The sequence below is a fragment of the Corvus brachyrhynchos genome, unplaced genomic scaffold, assembly GCF_000691975.1.
Source record: "Corvus brachyrhynchos isolate BGI_N302 unplaced genomic scaffold, ASM69197v1 scaffold646, whole genome shotgun sequence".
NCBI lineage: Eukaryota > Metazoa > Chordata > Aves > Passeriformes > Corvidae > Corvus > Corvus brachyrhynchos.
The window spans coordinates 530,789-537,407 of NW_008238401.1; positions in this window are offsets into that span (position 1 = coordinate 530,789).

Genomic DNA, 6,619 nt, shown 5'->3' on the forward strand with positions numbered 1-6,619 from the left:
TCCCCCGCCCACCCCCCCCCGCCTCGGGGATATGCTCCTACATGTGGCTCCTGCGTACAGGCTACAGTGATCCCAGGAGCCTCCGTCTCAAGCTTCAGTTCGTCCGCGGCGAGGATGCACAGAATTCCTCCTGCTGCCATCACTCGCAGTCCGCAGAATAGATGAGTCTATCTCTCTTTGCACAGCACCCAGGTGCACCTTGGGGAGTCCCAGGGGCATTTACCTCTCCTGGTCCTGAAGGTCCCTTTGAAAGGACAAACCAAGCCCCCTGGAGCAGGTGCAGGCTTAAAATTGCTACAGAAAGATCTGCAGGGAAAATGAATCAAAGACAGTGATGGCTGGAGGAAAAAAAATGCTGCAATTCTTAGTCCTGAGTGTTTTAGTAAAAAAGAAACTTGTGACAGTAAATTCCTCAGAAAGGGTTTTACAGACTTCTTGCAATTAAAAATAATTGACAAAGGATTCAACAGGAAACAAAAATGACAATGCACCAAAACCCCATGTTTTTGTTTCACACAATGCAGGTGTGAACCTTTGTTTCATGAGCAAATGCAAGGCCAGCAGAGTCAGTTGGCACACTCCGGTGTCCTCTCAGGAGAATGGATTCTGTAATTACAGCAGGGAAATATTAATGTACAGATTACGGAGTACACTTTTCACTATCAATTGAAAAAAATTAATTCTTTTTTTTTTTTAGATGCAGTCAGTATTTTCTAAAATTATATGTCTTGGCTTCAGTGCAGTAGCAGTGCCTCACAGGGCTCCTTCCACAGGGAGCTGCAGCACTGTCTAAGCAACCAAAACACTCATAAGAACTCTGAACAAAGTCCTGGTACAGAGGAAAAGCCTCAAGCCTGTGACAGGAGTGAGTTTTGGGTGTTTCAGAGTGGAGAATAAAATGTTCCTGACTGCACCCAACTGTCCAAATTCAGCTTGTTCAACTCAAGTGAACCCATTTCCAGAAATGGGACAAACACAGAGGTGGACTTCTTGCCTGCTGGGAGAAATATCATCTGGAATAAAAGCTGGTAAGCAGTTTATGTTCGGAGCTTTCAGGAGGCCTTGTCTGACTCTGAAGTCAGCAGAAACAGGAACAGGCCATGAACATTTAAAATAAAAAGTCAGTGCTGCATGAAACAGCAGAAGGATAACTAAGAAAGTGTAAGCAGAAGTATATAACTAAGTTTGTGATTTAATAACAATACCTACGCTTCTCTAGTCTTTAAAATGCTCTCACATTTTATAATCATTCTGAAATTAAGGCCTAACTACATATTAAAAAAAAAATTAAAGTAAATCAGAAAGTTTAGGATCAGATTCCATTCCTAATTACTGTAATTAACGAACAAGTCCCCACAATTTAAGGACTGGTTTGCTCAGTTTGGTTTTGGTTTTTTTTACATAGACCCCTTTTATCTAAGTTAAAAACTTGTAAGTCTTCTATTTTTACATGGAAACCTAAATTCCTGTTCAAATTATTTTAATAAGGTATCAAATGAAGTTCCCAGACTTAGCAAAAAAGACATCTTTGTCTTTTTATTTTCCCTTCCTGTTTGAAGACAAATAAAATATTTAGAACTGGATCATCCCCAAACAAGCACAAATCCTTATTTCCACATTTATATCAACAGTGATTGGTACCAAATATTTCAAATATTAAAGAGAAAACTTGTTGCTTAAGTTACATGAACCAGGGAGCAGATTAAGCTAAGAGAGGAAGGATAAGTGTTGCATACGATGGCTCCCTGAAGCAGCGCTGTCAACTCTTGAGGGTGCTATTCTTCCATCCCAAAGCAGATCTTGCTGTCCAGAAGCTCAGGGAGGGCAAGCGAAGGGCTCTGCAATTCGAAACAGCACCAAGAGTCATCTATACCAAGTCAGCTGCACTCCTTATTGCTTAGGGAAGGAAACTGAATAGAAGAACATAACTGTGAAGGAATGTGACTATCTAAGTTCATTTGTGACTATTAAGAGTTTTTAATTGCACTGGAACACTGAAGTCTATTTCACCTGAACTCTGCTCCTGTGTTGTTCTCAGGCCTTTCACTCCTGTGGGCTGCAGAACAGGTTACTGGCTGCAGGATGCAGGCTGGCCCTGCAGGCTGTGGGCAGGATGGTGCTCTGCTTGCTGATCCAACAGCCTGGCCGTTTGCAGAACGTAGCATGTGGCAGCCCTGTTAGGAACCAGAGTGCAACTACACATTTATTTTACTACCTTGTTAAACCAGAGCTTTGCTACTGACAAAGCTCCAGACAGGAGTCTGCACGCAAAACTTTTTGGGGTGAATGGCAGCAATGGTCCAGCCTCTCCTCTCTCCCCACCTGCAGAACTGATGGGGGGAAAGAAGAACTATTTGGCAGGGGTGAGCACTGTGGAGCAGAAAGGATGGGATAGCTGTCCTGGGAGTGACAAGGGGATATTATCCTCAGCTGCGCCCTAAGTGCACCTGGGGAGTGGGCAGGGATGGAGCAGCAGTGGTTTCCTATGCAAATAAAGAGCTGGCAATCTACCATCTTACTTGTTGTGGTGTACGGAAACACAAACTTCTCCCCCCTCCTGTTGTGTTTTCTGCCCCAGGGAGGGGACACATGATACTGCACATAAAAGCTGCCACATATGACAATTTTCAAAGGAAAAGACTTTATTTGCCAAAGCCTTGGAGGCCCATAGATCAGTATGCAGCAGTGTATGACAAGTCAACCAGAACCTTCCCTTCAGCTGAGAAAGGCAAATGGGGAGCGCTTACCATTTTTTAATGTGCATTTTGGCCCAACAACAGATGATTTAATGACTTATTACAACTTTTCCCCTTTGGAGAAACACAACTCCAAGGTGAACCAACTCAGATCCATGCTATCTTCCTCTTCCTTTTTTGTATCATTCCCCTTTTCGGGGTCTCTATGACCATGTCCTCAATTCTTGCTATCCTTGTGCTCTACCGACTTCTGGCTCCTCTGCTGGGAGCTCAGCCCTTTGCAATTTCCAAGCTAGGTGATCGAGAGCATCTTTTCACTTACATTTACCTGATAACTGCTCACTTCTATTCAAATGACCCTTACAGCCCAATCCATTTCCAGCTCGTCACCTGTAATCTTGCACCAATCAGTCTGTGAAGTTGTCTTATCCATTCACAATCTTTGCATGGTTAATGAGCCATTGCATACACTGTTTCTCTCTTATAATTAGGACCATATTTCACTGACAACATCCATGTTGCCCAAAATACTGCAAATGTTTTTCAGATATAGGATTAAGTACTGTTCCAAAGAACACGCAGTTGAAATACCACCAAAAAAAAAAAAAAAGTGACGCTGTTGCTCCTCATCTCTCAGTGTACTGTTTTCTTCTGCAGTACTAGGGCATCACCTTTGCCTTAAGACTTCCAAAAATGATGTTATGATGCGTAACAGTAGTTCTCTTACTGGTATGCATCAGTTATCCCTTTGTTCAGTACTTGGCCTATCCACAATAACCCATTCTGTCTCTCTCTCTAGTCTTTCACCTCTGATTAAATGATAACCTCCTTTCTTTCACACCTGAATTTACTTTCCAATCTTCCATCTTTACCTTACAAACTTCAATGGTTTCTCTCATAATGAATGGCTCATCATCTTTAATTTGTTCATGCTACATCTCCCTGGATGATGTAGCAGTGTTATTACTCTCTATTTCACAGCTAGAGAGCTGTGAGTTGGAATGACTTGCCAAGGCCGTACAAGAAATACATAAGAAAGCTGAGAATTTAATCTCTCCTATGCCCTAATATCAGCCTGCTAATATCACCACCAATGAGCATGCAAAAGTTCGACTACTGCTTTCCCACAAAGGAAATCCTTTCATACAGTTCCTTCTTGTTTGTTGGTTTATTAAATGGAAATAGATCAATTTTTTATCTGAAATAAATTTATCTCTGAGGTGAGCTGCCAAGAAAATGTCATTCTTTTTGATTTTTGCCACTGTATGCTTATAGAAGCATGTAGAGAATACAGCTTATTTTCTTCCATACCCTAGCCCTAGTCTACTGGGTTGAAGACTCTCATTGATCTCAGTAGGAACCCATGCAGACCCTTACCTGGCATACAAATTATGCAGCAGACCAGTAACAGGGTATCCTACCCCAAACTCAGTTCCCAACTATGCTTTTAGGGAGGTGTTCTCAAAATATTCTCTGAAGATTATGGCTCTTAGACTTTGGCTAACTACTTTTCATGGCATCATACAAGAGATAATCCAAACCCAGAGATTTAAAATCCTTGTAAATACAGAAAACTGATACTTTTTTTTCCCTACTCAGGTGACACCAACTTCCAGCATTTAATTTAGATGCTCTCAAAGTGCCTACATGATCTGTGCAGGGAACTTAGATTTACAAATCTCAATGTCCTGAACTGCACCTAAAACTAGATACTGAAATAACAGCGTCTTAATAGTCTTGTCAGCAGGACTGCACACCCGGGTTAGCATCAGTATTTACCAAAATCCTGCTAGTTAGGGCAGTAGCATCTCCTCACTTGTATGAGTAATTCACTCTGATACCCAAAGTACATTGTGATTATGAGCTTCTCCTTAGAACAGCAATTTCTAATACTAACTAAAGTGGCATCTAAGGCCAAACAAGTACATTGGTTTCAAAGCACACCTATGTGAACACTGTGAGGTAACACTGAATCACAAAGAAAAAAATGCCCTTGTTTGTCTCTTACACACGTGTCTGTTATATATGACTGCGAGTTAATCCTTTGAAAATATTCATGTAGTCATCCTGCAATATTATTCATACCTGTCCTTTTAATGTAAAAGGTCATTTTTACTTTGGCAGTCCATAGTCAATCCAAAATCATCTGGTTTCAAGAAGGTACATTTACAAAGCTGAGCTAGTACTTGAGACGACTGCTTAAGTAATGAGAAATCTTGCCACTGACTTAGATGTTACATTTTGCTGTTCTCAAAAGACTTGCAAAAAGAAGATGAGACAGCATGGCTCAGGTTTCATCACTCTTTATAAGTAGTTTGCACTGTAGACATTACTTTTTGAGTTTCTGGAAAAAGAAAAAAGACAAAAATACCAAAAAATGTTAAGCATTTTCCAGAAGTATAGAAAGAGATGCTTTGCTGCACAAAGAATGCACAATCAGAAGAAGATATGAAAAGTGAGAGCAATGGGACTGGAAATGAATATCAGCTTATAAAAATAGTCATGGCATTTCTCAATTATGTATTTTAGTACATGACACATCCTGTCATAAAACTTAGTCCTTGACATGGACTAAGTTCTATGTTCTCATCCACCTTACTCCCCTTTAGGAGAGACTGTTACAAGGATCAAGATTAAGCTAAAGAGTAAAAATGTGGTAAAAATGTACATTCTGTAGTACAAAATGGATCTGAAAGCCTCATGCTGTCGTTTCACAGTTGAAGACATTGCTAAATCCATGTCAGACTTTGGCATGAGAGCCCTCAGAGAACTCAAGGATCTGGTGGGCTTTTTCCACTACTCTTCCAGTGAACCTATCGCGTGATTCACTGGTTGGACACTGGGATAACCCATGAGCTCATGGTTTTTGATTGCTAGCCTGCAAATATTAGATGCTCAAAGTACCTATGGAATTAAGGACTAAGATTTGAAAATATGAAGATAATACACTTTTGGTGCAAACTGTCTTTAATTAATGTCCTAAAGCATTCAACTTCAGTGGTAGAAAGTTTTGGGAACACACTTGACTCATACTTTAAAATGTCAGGTTTTATAAGTGTTGACTCTAAACTAAAAGAAAGCAATTTTACTGCTCAGAGCAGATGCCATCTTGTATCTTAAAATTCAACCCCCCTGTTGAGATAAATTCAGCTTTCTTTAATTATCCCACTGTTAGCCCAGGGATTACTGGCATGAGTAATCCAAGCAAGAGCTGGCCTACTACATAAAAAATGTCAGTGGCACCAAGAGGAAAGGGAGCTCAGGAAGGAAGGAAGGAAGGAAGCTCAGCAAAGTTCTCAGAGTCACTTGGTGACATCACCAATGAATCTAAGCCGTGATCAAACCAGCCACCGGCACGGGGGAACAACAGGTGCACAGAGGAAGGAATCAAGTCAGAGGCAATCTCAGCTTGAAAAGGATCACAGGTTTTTTTATCAGTTTCAAGCTAATCATAGTGACACTTCTGGCATCAGAATTTCCTTGACTGTCCTAGGAGTAACCACTGCACAGAGATGAGGCCTAGCAGGTAGCTCATCCTTTGGAGCGGGCGTGCAGTGCTGAAGTTCCATCTGTGGCACACTGACCCTGCCAGGGTAGCTGATGTGCACCAGGCTCAGGGCAGCACCAGCTCTCCTGCAGCCACTGGCAGGTGACATGAGATATGGCCCTTCCTTTCCTGCAGGGATTTCCAGGGTCACTAGAAAACATCCACAGAAAGAACCTGGCCCTCCTGCCTGCTGGGATAACACCTATTCTGGCTTCTCAGCCTTCACAGAAAGAGAAGTTGCCCACAGTAACATTCAGCATGCCAGTCCTGTTAATAGAAATAAGGAGTCATTACTCACCACTGCATGAGTTCCTCAAGACCTTCATATTCACATTTTTTTGTTCAAACTGGAATCTTATGCTTTAGGTAAAAAAAG